This window comes from Myxocyprinus asiaticus, chromosome 35, assembly GCF_019703515.2.
Source record: "Myxocyprinus asiaticus isolate MX2 ecotype Aquarium Trade chromosome 35, UBuf_Myxa_2, whole genome shotgun sequence".
In the NCBI taxonomy this organism is placed as follows: Eukaryota; Metazoa; Chordata; class Actinopteri; order Cypriniformes; family Catostomidae; genus Myxocyprinus; species Myxocyprinus asiaticus.
Window position 1 is genome coordinate 18,840,427 of NC_059378.1, and position 20,660 is coordinate 18,861,086.

The window sequence follows — 20,660 nt, forward strand, 5'->3', positions numbered from 1 at the left end:
TATATCCACAGTAAAATGAGTCCTATATTGACATAACCTGAAAGGCTACTAAGCAAGGAAGAAGCCACTGCTCCAAAACTGCCATAAAAAAGCCAGACTACAGTTTGCAAGTGCACATGTGGACAAAGATCTTACTTTTTGGAGAAATGTCTTCTGGTCTGATGAAACAAAAATTGAACATGATGACCATCGTTATGTTTGGTGGAAAAAGGGTGAGGCTTGCAAGCCGAAGAACACCATCCCAACCGTGAAGCATGGGGGTGGCAGCATCAGGTTGTGCTGCACTTCACAAAATAGATGGCATTATGAGGAAGGAAAATTATGTGGATATATTGAAGGAACATCTCAAGACATCAGCCAGGAAGTTAAAGCTCGGTCACAAATCGGTCTTCCAAATGGACAATGTCCACAAGCATACCTCAAGTTGTGGCAAAATAGCTTAAGGACAACAAAGTCAAGGTATTGGAGTGGCCATCACAAAGCCCTGACCTCAATCCGATAGAGAATTTGTGGGCAGAACTGAAAAAGTGTGTGTGAGCTGGGAGGCCTACAAACCTGACTCAGTTACACCAGTTCTGTCTGGAGGAATGGGGCAAAATTCCAGCAACTTTTTGTGAGAAGCTTGTGGAAGGCTACCCAAAACGTTTGACCGAAGTTAAACAATTTAAAGGCTACCAAACACTAACGAAGTATATGTAAACTTCTGACCCACTGGGAATGTGATGAAAGGAATAAAAGCTGAAATAAATCATTCTCTCTACTATTATTCTGACATTTCACATTCTTAAAATAAAGTAGTGATCCTAACTGACCAAAGACAGGGAATGTTTTCTACGATGAAATGTCAGGAATTGTGAAAAACTGTGTTTAAATGTATTTGGCTAAGGTGTATGTAAATTTCTGACTTCAACTGTACCTGCTGTAATTACACATTGCTGAGAGGTATAAAGGTTTTAAAAGTTATTAATCAATGCGCTGTGTGTCAGCTCAACTACCTGATTTGGAAAACATTGTGTTGTTTGAACAGCTTTTTCTGAGAAATAGAAACAATCTATTGGTGATTTAGGGTATCGCCAACAACTTCACAGTATGAAACACACTGCAAAACATATGTAACTATTAATAATAATAATAATAATAATAACAACAATTTTATTTTGTATAGCATCTTTTCAGAGCTCAAGGACGCTTTACAGAAATTAAACACAAATGAAACATTCAAGTCAAAGTCAAAGCATTTATTGTCATATGTACAAAGGACAATGTACCAGTACAATAAAATTCTTACAAGAGTAAGCATCAACACATTAAACATAACAAATGCACATTACAAAAGAATAACGAATGGGAGAGGAAAGAATTTCCACGCATCCGGCAACACCATGAAGTCTGCAGATTCAATACGTCATGCTGCATCAAGATAGCGAAATGGGATTTCTATTGAAACTGTGACAAACGTGGAAGAGCAGGATCCGTTTAAATCTCTCCTGTTTGGTTCGCTTGACTCTTTTTCAGTATTGTGTTTCATAGAAGCGGCTGTGAACGCACTGAAAAATGCCAGTTTCAGGGTTTATACTTTAAATATTTAGTAACTACATGAATAGTATCTAAATAGTTATTTAGATATTTTGTATAGAGCACTCCGCTTCTTTGTGTTTGTGATATATTTTAGACCAGAGTATATGAGCAGTGCGGAACAGGGAGCGAAAGTGTTAGGCTATGTCCACATTAATCCAGATACATTTGAAAACAGCATTTTCATTTTTGAAATGCTCCCTTGTTTTCAGAGATCTTAGTTTTACTGTCCACACTACAACGTGAAGATGCCATTTTCAAATAGTATCCAATTGGGAGAGCATTTTTGAAAAGCTCAGTTTTCGCTGTCAAAATGCCATCTTAGTGTGGACTGAAGGCAAAAACTTAGAGAAAAAGATGCGTTTTCAAACGAAAAGTATTAGTGTGGATGTGGCTTTAGTGTGTTCTTTTACTCCAGGAATGCTCAGACTGGGGTTTCTCACAATAGTACAGTACAGTATATCAGTTTGTGTTATATTGCTTATGCATGGGCTGCTTTTGTTGCCTACTGCCAGAATAGATATTTTTACTAGTCGTCCCCATTATGCCTCTCTTTTTATTGGTTTGTGGCAAAAGCCTGCTGTACTGGGTCTGTTAGGGACCAGGACAGGGTGCGAGCATGGTGACTGAAACTTCAAAAGGAGATGAGTCTCAGAGTGAAGTGGGTCTTGTGTACTCACAGTAGCTGGACGAGGGGAAACAGGCTCTCTCTTCAAAACTCTTGATCATGGAGCCAATTAAACTCAGTTTCACTACTCATCCCCAGACGCATCTGATCCCCCTCCCCTGCTTATATCTGTCTTCATTAAAGCCAGCAGCTGGGCTGTCAAATGACTGAGCGAAAAGAGAGCAACCCAAACAAACGCCACAGCCAAAGCCAGCAGAACTGAAGTGTCATTTGCAGACATTTTGAGGGGGCAGTTGTTCAGTTAACTTTATGTCCAGCCTAGTTTTAAGTGGGTTGTTTTAAAATATGGTTTCCATGGAGATTTATTTAGTAATTTTAAATACTGTATTTTGTGGACTATAAATCACTGTTCATCTAAAATGCTCTTGCGACTTATAGTCCAAAGCGATTTATGTAACATAATTGATGTCAGCAGTTCAAACACACTGCACACCAAAACACCAACACATATGTGACAAACACACAAACATGAAACTTAAACAGAAAATGAATAATGGTTACACACAATTACTTTAAGCAGATGCTCCTGATTAAAACAGCGAATAGTTATTTTTACTAGTGTAAAGTGACCGTGCTGATATAAGTTTTCCATGCCACAGACCCAACTAACCGATAATAAAAATAGTTGACAATGAATGTCATTATTGATTACTATGTATTTTATCGATCAGGTATTGCAACCCTTAAGAACTTCAGGAATGGTTGTCTCATGTGGAAGAGGTCAGGTTTGTTGACCCCTGTGTTAATTGCAAAGCATTGGCAATTAACTACCCCTCATCTAATCCTTAATCCCAGTGGACCTAAAGACAAGAGTTGTCTGAAAGCAGACAGGGTTTAGAGAACACTGCCAAAAACAAAATGGAGATGTCAGAAATCCTGTCTCCTGCTCTCTAGCCCACTGACTGGGGCTGGATTATCTGATGGTATGTACTTTTCGGATCTTATTATACATTCCCTAATGGAATCAAGTTCATAATTCTTGGCTGGGTGTTATGGCCATATCTTAAATGTATTTTGAACAATATAGTCTGTAAAAGACCAGATTATTGCATCAATTTTAGTGCAGATTAATTTAAGAATTATGTAAGCCCCTGCCATTCCGATAAAGTTGAAAATAAATGAATGGAGATAAACGTTTTATGATTCAACTCTGTTACTTTCATTGCACTAAATGGTCAAAATATGTGGACACCCCTTTCAAATGAAAAGGTTTGGTTATTTCAGCCACACTCATTATGTAGACAAAAAAAACAAATTCACCATGAAAATGACTGTGTACACAAATAGAGGTCCCTAAAAAAATGATTTACTGAGTCTGGTGTGGAAGAACTTGACTAGCCTTCACAAGCCAAAACCTAACACCTTGAACACCTTTTGGATGAATTGGAATGCTGACCCTAGTCTGACCCCATCACAACATCAGTGCCTGACCTCACTGATGCTCTTGTGTCTGCATGGGAGCAAATCCATACAGCCTTGTTCCAAGATCTAGTAGAAAGCCTTCTCCGAAGATTGGAAGCTGCTATAGAAGCAAACAGAGGACCAACTCCCTATTAATGCCCATTGTTTTGAAATTAAATGTTCAACAAGCCACATGGGTTTGTTGTGCGGGTGTTCACATATTTTTGTACATGTAGTGAGTGTATGCTGTACAGAGTAACAGCATTATACTGTAGGACTGACTGGAAATGCAGTTTGAAAAGTACCACTCAAATCAGGTTGGGTCCGAAGCAAAAGAGAAAGCTCAAAGCCTTTGGGAGGGAGTTCTCTTGTATTGTATGACAGAATTACAGTCACAAATGTTATATCCATTCCCCCCCATTCCCTCAGGAGTGTCATCATGCCTAGAGACTCTGCAGTGAACTGGCAGAGCTTGCATGTTACCCACCTCCTCATGGCTTTCTGTCACTCCAAACCGCCATGTTATGTGACCTGGGATGGCAGTGCACACAATTTATGAGCAGGTGTCGGAGTAGCCTGCAGCATTAGTGTAATTCCAGGAGTGGAGCCAGTTTCCCGTGAATCAATTGCCATGATTGAGTGGAAGATAATTAGCAAGCCCTGAATGCCAACATCAAAGAATAAATACATTCTCCCATATACACAGCATACAAAAAACATTTTCGGATGCTGTAGAGTTTAATTTGGGAAGGTGTATGGCTCTGTTCCAAAACCTATTAAGTTACCTTCTAAGGCAGCATCCTAACTCAAATGGAACCTCATTGGTGACCGATTTGGAAGACTTTCACAGGTAGCAAGTCCATGCACTAACATAGCACATAGCACTCGTGGTGCGAATCACACGGTTGAATCTATTCTTAAATGATTACAGTAGAGCGCATCAGTCTAGTCCTGGAAGTAAAAATCCCATTAATTTTTCCCGTATGGGAATTGACTATTAACAATAACTTAACCATGAGCTCAGACGTTGTTAATCAATGTTAAATGCTTCTGCTGAAGCCATCAGTCTGTGTAATTTTAACTTCATTTAAAAAAAAATCATATTTAATTTGTAATTCCTGCTCAAGAAATACACTACCAATGATCCTAAGGGGGAAATCCAGCAATTACAGAATGTGGCAAACAAACTGTGCCAAAACAGTCTATCAAGGACTGCACACTGTAATCGAGTTGGTCTTTGTACACTCTCAAACTACTTATATTATTACTTAAAATATTTTGAAATAAACATAAAATTGATTGATTCTAGGGCTGCACAATTAATAAAAACATTGAAATCGTGATATGACCTCGTGCAGTTATTAAAATGCAAAGGGCTGCAATTTAATTAAATAGATAAATAGTCTGCTGGCTTCAAAGTTTATTTGCACTGCTCTGTTCAGTCTATATTAAGTTTGAGTATTATTACTGTGTTTTTAGAGTGTGGAGTTGTGCTCCACAACTCCATCACATGCTGAAAGGAACAGAAGTGCTCAGAGTTTGGTTCCGTTTGCTTACATGCACTAAGCGCTTTATTTACACTAAACCGTTGTTGTGGTTTTTATTATCATCTGCGGTAGCAGCATGCCAGGTACAGGTATCATAATAATAATGCAGAATACAAGATGGGGTATAATTCAAACATCTTTATTAAATGATTGCTGAGCACACAGCATTAACAGTAGCACCTGTTGAGTCCAGAAACATGCGCTCTTCCTCCATGATCCTGTAATTTCTTTACCTCATGAGAGAGCATGTCGCCCTTGTTACACTCCCAGTGGCAACAAGTGAAAGCGGAACTAATATTACCAACATCTAACAAAATGAAAAGGAAGGAATGTACATGTAATAAATCTATATGAAATGTTTAGATGCTAAAATATAATGCATTGTTAAAGGAAATATAATAAAATAATGAATAAAAACAATTAAATGAAATGGTGACACACTAACCAAAACTTTCACTTCAATTTTAATTACACCAATAGGTTATCAGTTCAGTTTCAGTTTGACATTTAGCTTCGTTCTTTAGGACCATCTCATATACAGTATAGAATAGTTTGTATAAGCCTACTCGTTTTTAAGGCCTAGAGCAGCGGTCACCAAATAGTGCACTGTGGTCCAGGTCCGGACCTCGGCTTGGTTCCATCCGGACCACGAGACATCTTGACATTTGCTGCCCGATCTCACCGTTTCTATACTTCAAGTGATCAGTGCGACAAAACAACGGATCTGTGTACAGCGCAAGCACTCGGGCGCAGATAGCACTGATCTTTCCGTGTTGTGTCCTCGAATACTTTTTCTTTTACATAACATGCTTCATTTATACCCTTTCGCAGGCTAGATTTTTATTTTAAGGAAAATATAAAAATAGGCCATTCAGACTTTTACATTTTAAAAAATTTCTCTCAGGGGATACCCCTGAACCCCCAAACAATATATTTCCTTAATAGTCGCAAGGCCTCCTATGCCCCTTGAGTATCTAAAAATATTCAAGCGCAAATTCTTGACTGTTGTCATTCAGCTTCAAAATTAACAGTTGATTTTTATCTTTTAATATTTATAACAAAGAGCTCTAAAATTGATGAGCTCATTGAAATATTTTAATCTTTTGGTAGAAGATCCCCCAAACCCCACTACTTTGGCTTTGTCTCTGGAGCCCCAATGTCCTAATCCATGTCCAGTTTTAAAGAGACTATTTTGACTTTGTTTGTTTTTTTTTTCTTCTTTTTCAAAATGGACAAAAACAGGTACTCGGTGGATGGGTGCTATTTGAATTTCTTTGTTTCACTGTTTATACAGCATATTTAATTGTTTGTGGGTGAATTGGAAAAAAAGGTCTCAGTTTGGTTCTTTGGACTCAAGTGTGAAAACCTCGGTAGCCTTTTTGCAGTTGATCATGTGAAAAACATGACTTTAATCATAAATCACAGTTTAAACCGCAGTGTTTTTCAAAATATTCACAATATGACTTTTTGTCCAAACCGTGCAGCCGTAATTAATTCTAGAATTATAATTAACAACTTTAAAACAATAGTTGTATATTTTTTGCAACGTTTTTATAGTATGTCATTCCCAATGCATCATGAGATTGTAGTTCATTCCCTCCTTAAAGACTATAAGTACACAGTCTTGTACCTTTGTCTCTGTGTTTGACTTCCTTCAAATCAAAGTTTGTAATGTTATGATTCACCTCTGAGCTGGTTGGTTTGATTCATGGCTTAGACTTTAGTTTATGAAATCCATATGGACAAGTAAAAAATCCTTCCGGAACCAAGACGAATGAAAAAGTAGGTAGGCACTATTGGGTCAACAACAGTGAGTTTGGCGTTAGCATGTTGCTAAGCTTATTATGCTATAATCTAATAAGCATACTGTAACAAGGTTAAAATGGGAAAGGAGGAGGCGGGAACCGGCTGAACGGTCAAAATAATATTTAATGAAACAAAAAGACACACAACACAAATGCACACACGGCAGCTGCATGTGGCTCTCTTTCGAACTGCCGCATCCCGCTGCACTTATCCCTCTCCTCGGCTGATTAGCCCGATTGGGGGCTGGGCGTGCATAGTCACGGCCTGGCCCCACCCTCCTCCTCGTCACACTCCTCCCTCCTTTGCCTCAGGCCGGGGAACTCCCGGCATGACGTACTTCCGCCCCCCCCCCCATCTGGCCCTGATTTTTCCCACCTCTCTAGAGCTGGGAGGTAAGACAGAGCGACAGTGAGAGAGGGAAAAAAACTTGCTATCCGGTTCCCAGACACGCCATTGCCTGGTCCTCGATCACTCCTCCACCCTCTGCTCCTCCCTGGCTGGACTGTAGCAAGTCCACTGACCCCTGGCGGATGGAACACCCCTCCGCGTTATGGCGGCCGGTAGGGAGCCCCTCCGTACCCTGGCAGTGGCTCCACCGCTCCAGGCAGCCGGCAGCGAGCCTCTCCTCCCCTCACAGACTCCGCCGTTCCTCCGCGTCCAGGCAGCCGGCAGCGACGACTCCGTCCCCCGGCGGAAGGACGCGGCTGCTCCTTTGGGCAGATGGACAGCGCATCCCTCCTCCTCCCAGGTTTCGGCACCAATGTAACAAGGTTAAAATGGGAAAGGAGGAAGCGGGAACCGGCTGAACGGTCAAAATAATATGTAATGAAGCAAAAAGACACACAACACAAACGCACACACGGCAGCTGCGTGTGGCTCTCTCTCGAACTGCCGCATCCCTCTGCACTAATCCCTCTCCTCGGCTGATTAGCCCGATTGGGGGCCGGGCGTGCATAGTCACGGCCCGGCCCCACCCTCCTCCTCATCACACATACAAATAAACAGCAGACACAAATATTGGGTAAAACATTTTTTATTATCGCCACTTTTGATATTGAATAATTTAGTGTTTATAATCAACATTTCTTTTGCTTGGATCAAGCTTGGATGAATTCTTTTCACTATGAAATTGTCTTCTCTGCAAAGGAATATATGTGATGCTGTCTTAAAATTTGGCCAAAAGAAGGTATCTAAGAACCTTTTAAAACTGTCTTTGCATTGGAAGCATACCTATGATGCCTTAATGCTTCCTATATAGGTAGCTTGCCAGGTTTTGAAACAGAGCCTATATGTGTGTTTCAGTGCTTGTTTTCCCTCTTAATGTATGTGCTTTTAGGGCATTGAGAAATAAATTGCATTTTGGCAGCATTGAAAATACTTTGCACCTAATTGAAGTGATTTCCGGTGGTTATTGCATTAAGAAAACTAGCTAAAGAACAAGCCCCTGGGTTTGTGCTGTAATGTATTTCAACAGAGAAGAAGGATGGAGCCAACATTTTCTTTCTAGTTAGGTGAAGTAAAATAAGAATGAAATGTATATAAGGCTGCAACTCTGTCATTTTCTCTCTCAGAATTAATCATTGTTATTCACTTTTCAGATTGCATTAGCAATCTTTCATTTTCTCTTTGTCTCTCTCTTACACACTCTCTTTTCCCCTCTCCAAAACAAAAATCCACTTGTTCTAGTTAAGATGCCTCCTGATGTGGATGCATTATTCAACTGTCTTGTCAACAGAAAACCAAACAGAAATTGGGACATTTACCTTGATTCTTCAGAACTAGACTGTAAGCACAGTTTAAAAGAAATGTTCTGCCAGGATTCAATTTTAAGGCAGTTTAAATGTGGCCAGCGTTTGACTCATGTTAAAAATGCTATACAAACATTCACGCTTTTGATGCACTGATAATTTCCTCTCATTTATTTATTTATTTATTTATTTTTTTAAGACATCCTTCGAAGAGTCTCTAAAAAATGTCACTTACAGCCTAGTACTTTCCCGAGACAGGCATTTATGCTGTTTGTCCAGAATTGCCTTTTCACGGTTTGCTTCGCCAACCTGCTTCCAGGTGTTTTTCTTAAAAGCCATTTCAGACTATTAGAGTAGAAAAGCCTTTAGCTACAACAAAATGCACGACTGAATGACAGCTAACATAATGTAGTACAATATTACAAGGCCATCAGCAGACTTTGCCATCCCGCCTTCAGTGGTGTGTATAATGAGCAAAATGCTTCCTATATGGGCGTGTGGCCAGTCGCCTGTTCAGATCCCTGACGTGATGGCGCTCGTTGTGTTAACGCCTGGTCGCCATTCGTCACGGTTCATCTTCAGGGCTGTTCTCTATGTGTGGGTCAAATATAAAAGTCCTGCAGAATTCCACTGAGCAAATTGTGATTATGCCAAGGGAATTTATGATGAGGGGTTCCCTCACCTTTTCATGTTTGAGTGCTGTAAATACACCTGCAGACGCCTTTAATTTTACTACATGAGGCCTTAAAACCTACATTAACATTCATGTTATGCCTCCTACATACTCCACAAAAAAATTAAAAGAATCGTTGCTGCTCCTGCCAGGCTCACTCCTATGTGTGTGTGTCACTGCTTAGTTTGAAAGGTCTTCTGCATGTAGAATGCAGAAAAAAAAGAAATATTTTCATCTCAAGCATTGTTGTTATTTAAAAATATTAATGCAGCGTTAATTGAACAAGGCAGAATTCATTTAACTCAAAATCTTTTCTCTAACCGATTTAGATCATGACTCTTATATGTACAGACATGCCAAACATACACACAATCTCTCTTGCTCTTTGTGGTTAAGCCTGTGTAATTTGCTTGTTATCAGTAACCGTGATTTTATGTCCTGTAAATAATCATATATTTGGATTAATTTACCATCACTCAGAAAAGCTTTTGGAGGTCATCATTGTGTCCTCTTAGGTTTAGCAGGAAATACAAATTACTCAAAATCTAAAGAAACATGCAGGCAGACTAAAAAAGTATAAATGATTAAGTCTCAAGCAAATTAATAATTAAAACGTAAAGAAAATTCATCATTTCCCAAATCCCTGCAGACGAGTAAGATATTTTTTTGCGCTTTGTTTGATTTCTGTTTGAAGATCTTTGAACTTCACCATGTTCCAATTCCATGCTTCTAATACGCAGATGTTTACACAGGGGTCTTTTAAAGGGGATTTACTTAATTTGTTTACTTAATTTAGGCAAGTAACTCACATTACATCAGACTCATTTCTTCACAGTATATCCACTCACAGAGCACTTTATTTTACTATACAGTGCAATGCATCAAGTCATGCATATATGGGTCAGGAGCTTCATTTAATGTTCACATCAACCATCAGAATTGGGGAAAATGTGATCTCAGTGATTTCGACAGTGGCATGATTGCTGGTGCCAGACAGGCTGGTTTGAGTATTTCTTTAACTGCCGATTTCCTGGGATTTTCACGCACTCTAGAGTTTACTTAGAATGGTGCCAAAAACAAAAAACATCCAGTGAACGGCAGTTCTGCTGATGGTAACGCCTTGTTGATGAAATAGGTCAACGGAGAATGGCCAGACTGGTTCAAGCTAACAGAAAGGCTAAGGTAACTCCAATAACTACTCTGTACAGTTGTGGTGAGCAGAATAGCATCTCAATGCACAACATGTCGAACCTTGAGGCGAATGGGCTACAACAGCAGAAGACCACTTCGGGTTCCACTTCTGTCAGCCAAGAACAGAAAGCTGAGGCTGCGGTGGGCACAGGCTATCCAAAACTGGACATGTGAAGACTGGAAAATCTTAGCCTTGTCTGATGAATCTAGATTTCTGCTGAGGCACATAGATGTTAGGGTCAGAATTTGGCACCAATAGAATGAATCCATGGACCCAACCTGCCCTGTGTCAGCAGTCCAGGCTGGTGGCAGTGGTGTAATGGTGTGGGGAATGTTTTCTTGGCACAATTTGGGCTCATTAATACCAATCAATCATAGCTTGCATGCCACAGCCTATTTGAGTATTGTTGCTGACCATGTATATCCCTTCATGGCCACAAATTACCCATCTTCTAATGGCTACTTCCAGCGTGATAATGCACCATGTCACAAAGCAAAAGTTGTCTTAAACTGCCTTCCCAGTTACCAAATATGAATCCAATAGAACACTTTTGGGATGTTTGGATGGGAGATGGCAGAATGAATATGCAGCTGACAAATCTTCAGAAATTGCGTGGTGCAATCATGTCAGCATGGACCAGAATCTCAAAGGAATGCATCAACATCTTGTGGAATCCATGCCACGAATAATTGAGGCTGTTTTGAGAGCAAAGGGAGGCCCTACCCCTTCCAAGTTTCAGGGTTTCCACCCTCATGGAAAACCTGGAAATATCAGTGAATTTTAAAATTGTTTTCCAGGCCAAAAATGTCATGGAAATTGATGAAATCATTGAAAAAATTTACTTAGTGTAGGTGAATATACACTTTTTTAGTTTTGCTTTTATATATATATATATTTCATTGGTTTGCTCTTTGGGAATGTATGTGTGGAGTAAAACCTGTGAATCTGTGAGTGAATGAGCAAATCTCATGAGTTGGTTCTTCTGAAAGAATTGGTTGAACTGGATCACAAATTGGTATGAATGATTCATTGTCAAGTCGGTCTGAATCAAAATGTTTTCAAAAAAATCCTTATCTTGTAAGCAAAAACGACCAAAAAATTCATGGAAATTCATTGGTCAAAAAGTGTGGGAGCCCTGTTGTTTGTTAAATACTTTAAGTTCATAATGCTTTATCAGCCAATCCGAGTATAGTACTCTCAGCTTCATTTAACACATTTAACCATATTTAAATCCATTCTCAATACAGGAAATGTGAAAGAGGTATGCAGATACCATCTGGGCATGCTTATTAGTCATGTAGAAGTATCAATTCTACCATCAAGATGATGGCATTGTAAGAGGTCTCAGATGAAAGTCTGCATAATTTCTGGGAAATTGTGATCCAGGTTGAATTGATCAAAAGACTCATAATTGAATGTATTTGGACAAATGCAGCATGTTTCTCTCGCCAAATCTACACAGCTGAGAGACCACTGCGTCCTCCAGGCAGCTGCCGCTGCATCACTTCTTACCTGTTTTATCATAACTGCTTTGGCATCGTTCAAAAACAGGGATTAATATACACACTGTTCACTGAGCCGGTGCTCTGCAAAAAGCTATTTATCATTGTCTTTTTTTCTTTTCTTTTGTAAAGCATGGTGCTACCCGGAAGCTTATACTGCAAAAGTGCCCTTTGTGTTATGCTGATTGGCTTCAATAAATCAATGATTCTGAATCTGAAGACTTCAAATTACAAAGTCAGAGGCCTGTGACATATACAGTGTATATGTATATATATATTTAAAGGAGTAGTTCAACCAAAAATGAAAATTGACTTCAATTTGACTTCAATAGTCACGTAGATGATTTAATTCTACCATCAAGATGATGGCATTGCAAGCCTGAAGAGGCCTCAGATGAAAGTCTGCATCATTTCTCAGAAATTGTGATCCAGGTTGAATTGATCAAAAAACTCATAATTTAATGCATTTGGACAAGAGCAGCATGTTTCTCTCGCCAAATCCGCACAGCCGAGAGACCACACTGCGTCCTCCAGGCAGCTGCCGCTGCATCACTGCTTACCTGTTTTATCATAACTGCTGTGGCATCGTTCAAAAACAGGGATTAATATACACACTGTTCATTGAGCCAGTGCTCTGCAAAAAGCTATTTGTCATTGTCTTTTTTTCTTTTGTAAAGCATGGTGCTACCCGGATGTTTATACTGCAAAAGTGCCCTTTGTGTTACGCTGACTGTCTTCAATTAATCAATGATTCTTCAAATTACAAAGTCAGAGGCCTGTGACATATACAGTATATATTTTTTCAGGAATAGTTCAACCAAAAATGAAAATTGACTTCAATTTCTGGAGCTTCAGAAATGATAAAACAAGCACTGTACCAGTAGTCTGTAACAGACTTGTGCGCTGTATTCCAAGTCTTGTAGCATCATATTTCAATGTACATGAACATGAATGGCGGAGTAGAAGATTTTCAGTAAATAATAACGTACATTTCTATCTGTTCCACCCACAAGTCTATCGTATGACTTCAAAAGTGCACAAGTTATATGGACTGCTTTTTGGTAAATGTAATATCCCCATGCACTTGCATTGTATGGAAAAGAGCAGGTTGAATATTTTGCCAAAACTTTTCTTTAGTTTTAGCCACCCAAAATCCATCTCCATATCTGTTTTCAGGTTTACAATAGAGTTGTGCTATTTTAATTAGACCACACTTGCACACAGGTGTCTTATTTTTTAATTGTCTTTTTTATAATTTTATTATTATTCAATCTAATGATGTCCTGCAGCATTTAACAGGGGAGCAGAAAACCCATAACAAACCATTCCAGCATTGGCAGGATGCTTCCCATGTGACCTGTTTTAACTTTTGATGTCATCAGCACTGGAATGACTCAGCCCATGTGAACTATGGAACTCATTTTTTTATTTTTCTATCAAACGCCAACACAGTTTATAAATCTAATCTAATCTGCCAACAGACTATTCTGTGTGATATATCTCCTCACTCTCTCACATTCTCAGTGAAATTATCCATTGATTAATCTTTAGTGAATGTCAGGGCGACAGGACAAAATTGTGTCATAGAAAACCAATACTCCGCCATGTCTTTGAAGTATGAATACTTAATGTAATTGTTTTTGTTTGTTTATTGGGTTCCATCTGTTTTTGATGGAAAATCACTGGCATTTTTGTGCCATAATGGAAACTCTGGGTTCCTGCTGGTCCATGCCTGCTTTCACTTGTGGTGTGACTAAACTAATGCAGATGCTGTGAAATCTTTCTATTACAAAAAAAAATAAAATAAATAAAAATAAAAATAATGTGTAATGTTAAAAGTGTTAGAAATTGTTATGGCCAGGCAATATTTGTCCATTTTGAGATTATCGGCATCCACCAAGAATTGTCCCTGCTTGGCTGATTAACAGAAGTGGTCATTTTGCCAGTGTCAGTTCCAAAATTTACTGAGAGTCTCAAACATTTTCTGTTTTCAATTATTTATTTATTTTGTGTAAATTTTAATAAATATTGTGTATAGTAAGTGCTATAAATAAGAGCAATTCTGTGTACATCCTATCGTTACACTGTATTGTATACAGTGGCCCCAAAAAGTATTTGGGCACTCTTTAAAGCATATGAATGTCATTGCATCATATATAAAAAATGGCAAACCAAGTGGTATTTATTTTTAAGAAATATAGCACAAGCACAAGCACACTTTTCAAGTGAGTTTGTTCAGTTTGAAATGAAAAAACAATAGATATAAGTATTCATAAAGGAAGATTGAAATCATTTGGACACTTTCTAGTAGTCGAACACGAGTTGAACAAGTCAATATTTAATGCAGTCAGGGTTCCTATGGTCATGGAAATTTTAAAATTAAATATATACAGTACTGTGCAAAAGTTTTAGGCACTTGTGAAAAATGTTGCATAGTGAGGATTTCTTCAAAAATAATACCATTAATAGTTTTTATTTATCACTTAATGTCATACAAAGTCCAGTAAACATAAAAAAGCTAAATCAATATTTGGTGTGGCCACCTTTGCCTTCAAAACAGCACCAATTCTCCTAGGTACACCTGGACAGTTTTTCTTGGTTGTTGGCAGATACGATGTTCCAAGCTTCTTGGAGAATTCGCCACAGTTCTTCTATCTATTTAGGCTCTCTTAATTGCTTCTGTCTCTTCGTTATCCCAGACTCACTCGATGTTCAGTGGGGGGCTCTGTGGGGGCCATGCCATCTGTTCCAGGGCTCCCTGTTATTCTATTCTAATCTTTTCTATTTGCAAAAAGAATGTATGGGAGTCTAAAATTTTTGTTTCTTATTGACACACTAAAGCTGAACATATAAATAACCATCTTAAGACAACTGTTTTTGTGAAACACCTTATTTAAGACTTTTGCACAGTACTGTGCATTTTTCTAGTAATGCTCCGCTCTAAAATATTTAATCAGTTAGAGTAATCAGGAAAGATTGGAAAGTCATGGAACTTCATTGGTCAAAGGTGTGGGAGCTGTGAAGTATATGTGTTAACTTCAAACGTCCATTAAAAATCACCTTGAACCCAGTTGCTAAAAAGTATTTGAAAAAAGTAGTTCTGACGACCATTAAAAATCACCTTGAACCCAGTTGCTAAAAAGTATTTGAAAAAAGTAGTTCTGATAAAAGGTCTAGCAGTATTTGTTTGCAAATGCCGCTCAGTTTGATAGTTGTCATCTAATTAAATGAAATGCATATATTTTTTGACTTGAGTGTCCTAATACTTTTGGGACCAGTGCATATCAGCATTATATAATTCAACGGTCACACTGCTTTTTATATTGTTAAAAACTAAACCACTGCTATAAAAATAATTAATCAATAATAAAAAGGCTTTGAATAGTTTTGTTTTGATACAGTTGACTCATTCGATCTGCCTTAGCTGATGTTTTGTTCATAACCTAATGCAGATCAAATGAGTCAGCCACAGTTCCCAGTAGTACAGTAGCAACGAACAGATGATTTGTGTTTAGTTCTTTTAGGCGGACAATAGACAGCAGTTGCCAGAAGCTCAGTTGGATCTGGATGTTGTTAATTAATCTCGGATGAACTGCAGGAACAATGTTTTATTCCTGAGAGTGCTGCAGACACAGTGTCAGCTCAAACAAACAAACAAACCTTCTCCTGCTTGTCTGACAAACCTGCCAGTTTAGTTCAGACTGTATGCGAGATAGGTTTTTCAGATGGTCAGATGGATTTCAGTAATTTGGTGTTAGTATGTTCAAGACTGACAGTAATGGGCAAATAAAAATGTCCTGCATTGTAAGCAGGAGCTGAAGAGCTCTTTAGCACTTCTGAGTGCTTAAGTCGTAAAGTTTTTGAGTGGTTTTATCATCTCAGTTTCTGTTCGGGAAAGGACTGAAAAGGGAAAATCTTAAATTCAGTTCAAGAATCCATCCTCTTGGCTTCATTCAGTGTTGGACACTGGTCTGGCATCACCTCGCCACATCTCTGGAAACTTTTAGAAATTTTAGATTGCTTTGGGTTTGTAAAATACTACATTTGTCATTTAGCATATGCTTTTATCCAAAGCGACTTAAAAATGAGGAACATAGCAAGCAATTTTTCATACAAAGTTCAACAACATCTACAGTGTTGTACTGCCAAGCTCTCAAGGAGTCTGGAGTATTATAGGCACTAGCGCAGAAGAAACCGAGATTTTTTTTGTACAGTAAGTGCAAGTGAAGTTTAGTAGTAAGTACAATTAGTGTGGATTGGTTAAGTGCTCTAAAACAGATGTGTTTTCAGCTGGTTCTTGAATGTTGAGATGGTATCAGCAGATTGTGTGAAGGTAAAATGTACGGTAAGCAGTTATTCTCTTAAAATCCTCTAAGCTTTAGTTCTTGAATCCCATTTGTGCATGTGCACATTAAACATCATTGGTTCATACATTTCTGATTAAAACGGTTTGTGACCCATTGAGGGGCAGATTCACTAAACAGATGTGCCACTTTTGCACGCGATATTTCAGCGCAAAAGCCTGCATCTTATTCACTAACCACTTTCAATCTATTTTAGCAGACGCAATCAGGACTGAAATTGTGCAGCATCTTGAGTATTTAAATGAAGTCATTGTCATTTGTTTCTGCGCAAACACGGCTCCTTTCTATGTAATTAGACTCATTTTGTATTTCGCTTCATTCACAAAAATTGCCTGCTGCAATTTAGATTGTACTATTACAGTGAATGAAAGCTAGCAGTAAAATTAATTTTCTTTAAAAGAGATGTTTGTGAAGATTCTCAACCAATCATATCAGCAATAATTCATCAAATAATGATTAAATAATGAGAGCATTATAAATTGGCATCCAGATGCATGTGTACAGTCACGGCAGGGTGTAACAAATACGATGGTCTGCGGCATCCTCTGCTGTATAGTGATTTTGTAGGCGCATTTGCATCGGTGCCTGATCTGCATAATTTTTTAGTGAATCGGGCACTAAACTAGCATTGACAGTGTGTGCAAAAGAAATGCGCTTTTACCAGGTACAATTCATCCTTAGTGAATCTGCCCCTGAATGTTTTCAATTGAACAAAATGTGCAAACAGATTTGCAGTGAATATCAACTTAGATTTTGGTCTTTTCTTTGTATTCAGAATTTTCATTCCTTAAAAATGAAAATGTTCACTCAGTACATCAGTATTCACAAACTCTTTCAAAACTTCTATGATTTTCAGAGAGGACTGACATATTACAGTTGGGACAAATGTATAAGATGTATGAGAATATTTAAGGATAATTTGAAATAGAACCCCAGTCTTCTGTTTTTAACAGGTCCTGTTACTTATGCTGCCATCATATCAGCACCTGCCAATATGTTCCTTCCTGACAGCCGTCCAGCCATCCCACTGCCAAAATGTAGTCGCCACCTGAACCTCTCCGAGCAGGGAGATGGGATAGGCACTGGAGGTGTGTGTCTGAGACTGGGAGCCAACACACAGGTGATGTACTGTATCTGCAGTAGCTAATCAGTGTTAATCAATTGTGTCGGGCCCAGGACTTTGGGGGGGCCCAGTCAGACGGGAAAGCCAACAGGGGGATTTATTTTCATTTGGCCACTACAGCATGTTGCCTTAACAGCGTGTCATTACACTAATTTCATTATACTTCAGGGCTGCACAATAGAGGTTGACCAATAGTGGATTTTACCAATACCAATAACTAACTTGGTGGAAAAGGCATATAACTACTAAATCTGCAGAATTTTTTTTTATAGAATTAATAAAGAGTTTAGTCTTTCTCTCCTAAGATGGTCCACAGGCTACAAGAGTTCAAAATGAATCAAATCCCAAAAGCTGTTTATTGTGTAACCAAAATTCCAATAATAAACAGAAAATTAAGATTTACTGCATAACGGAGGACTTTTAACTGTAAAAAAGCCTGAAATACAGGACTTTTATTTTTAAATGTCAAAGACTTGGCTTCGTTACAATGCTTTATATGTAAATATTAACAAATTAAGATTTTTATAGCCTTATAATTTCACCAGAAGATGCTTATGAGGAATAAAGAAATTAGGAATAAAAAAACTGTTGGCATAGATTTTTATCGATAACTGATAGTTCCACAAAGCAACTATGAACCTCTGGTTTTACGGATTGATCCGTAAAACCGATATATCAGTCTACCTCTACTGCACAATAAATCAAAATAATGTCAAAAACGTGATTAAGGTAATATGTGACAGCTAAACCGCAAAAGGCTTTGATTGCGCCCCAGAGTGAATTGGTGACGCGTAGTTCTGCATTCACGCCCGGGGCTCTTGATACACTATTTTCATCAGTCTCTGAGCGGTTCACGTGCATTATGAACTGAAGTGGAGTGCTGCAGTTTCACCAATTTGCCCAATTCCAAACATTTAAAGTTTTTAAGATTTGTATAATAACTATCATAGAAATGTGGTAAATTTGTAAAATCATACAAATTTTGTAATAAGGAACATGATAAACTGTCAAATATATCATATTATAAAATTAAACTTGACTGGACAGTAATAAATAATATTCAACTGTGTTTCAAAATACAAGTGAGTGACGTTTTTGCACACCCTTTTTTCACAAATTTTGTTTTTTTGTAAAAATATATGCAATAAATATTGCTATTACCATCAAGACGATGTTATTACTGTATTGTTGTATTGGTGCATATAAATTATATTTATATTTATTATATCATAAATTAAATCCCATTCTTTATTGAGTTCAACTAGTAAAAACATTTGGAAAATATGCCTTCATTATCTTTAACTAGATTTTTATTTCATTAAACATGTTGAATTTAATTGACTACAATGGCTGCATGGTGAATTAAAGATTATGAATTAAAAGCATTTTTATGTCATTTCTGAGCAGGTAAACAATTATTAAGATATACATTTAATATTTTCAACAGGCTATATATATATATATATATATATATATATATATATATATATATATATATACAGGTGCATCTCAATAAATTAGAATGTCGTGGAAAAGTGCATTTATTTCAGTAATTCAACTCAAATTGTGAAACTCGTGTATTAAATAAATTCAATGCACACAGACTGAAGTAGTTTAAGTCTTTGGTTCTTTTAATTGTGATGATTTTGGCTCACATTTAACAAAAACCCACCAATTCACTATCTCAAAAAATTAGAATATTTTGACATGCCAATCAGCTAATCAACTCAAAACACCTGCAAAGGTTTCCTGAGCCTTCAAAATGGTCTCTCAGTTTGGTTCACTAGGCTACAAAATCATGGGGAAGACTGCTGATCTGACAGTTGTCCAGAAGACAATCATTGACACCCTTCACAAGGAGGGTAAGCCACAAACATTCATTGCCAAAGAAGCTGGCTGTTCACAGAGTGCTGTATCCAAGCATGTTAACAGAAAGTTGAGTGGAAGGAAAAAGTGTTGAAGAAAAAGATGCACAACCAACCGAGAGAACCGCAGCCTTGTGATTGTCCAGCAAAATCGATTCAAGAATTTGGGTGAACTTCACAAGGAATGGACTGAGGCTGGGGTCAAGGCATCAAGAGCCACCACACACAGACGTGTCAAGGAATTTGGCTACAGTTGTCGTATTCCTCTTGTTAAGCCACTCCTGAACCACAGACAACGTCAGAGGCGTCTTACCTGGGCTAAGGAGAAGAAGAACTGGACTGTTGCCCAGTGTTCCAAAGTCCTCTTTTCAGATGAGAGCAAGTTTTGTATTTCATTTGGAAACCAAGGTCCTAGAGTCTGGAGGAAGGGTGGAGAAGCTCATAGCCCAAGTTGCTTGAAGTCCAGTGTTAAGTTTCCACAGTCTGTGATGATTTGGGGTGCAATGTCATCTGCTGGTGTTGGTCCATTGGGTTTTTTGAAAACCAAAGTCACTGCACCCGTTTACCAAGAAATTTTAGAGCACTTAATGCTTCCTTCTGCTGACCAGCTTTTTAAAGATGCTGATTTCATTTTCCAGCAGGATTTGGCACCTGCCCACACTGCCAAAAGCACCAAAAGTTGGTTAAATGACCATGGTGTTGGTGTGCTTGACTGGCCAGCAAACTCACCAGACCTGAACCCCATAGAGAATCTATGGGGTATTGTCAAGAGGAAAATGAGAAACAAGAGACCAAAAAAGGCAGATGAGCTGAAGGCCACTGTCAAAGAAACCTGGGCTTCCATACCACCTCAGCAGTGCCACAAACTGATCACCTCCATGCCATGCCGAATTGAGGCAGTAATTATAGCAAAAGGAGCCCCTACCAAGTATTGAGTACATATACAGTAAATGAACATACTTTCCAGAAGGCCAACAATTCACTAAAAATGTTTTTTTAATTGGTCTTATGATGTATTCTAATTTTTTGAGATAGTGAATTGGTGGGTTTTTGTTAAATGTGAGCCAAAATCATCACAATTAAAAGAACCAAAGACTTAAACTTCTTCAGTCTGTGTGCATTGAATTTATTTAATACACGAGTTTCACAATTTGAGTTGAATTACTGAAATAAATG

The 20,660-nt window shown here is 38.2% G+C and overlaps 1 pseudogene; it reads left to right on the top strand.

Annotated features, from left to right (window-relative positions):
• LOC127425866 (WD repeat-containing protein 18-like) overlaps positions 1-20,660 on the top strand; it is a 99,504-nt pseudogene that overhangs the window by 59,630 nt on the left and 19,214 nt on the right.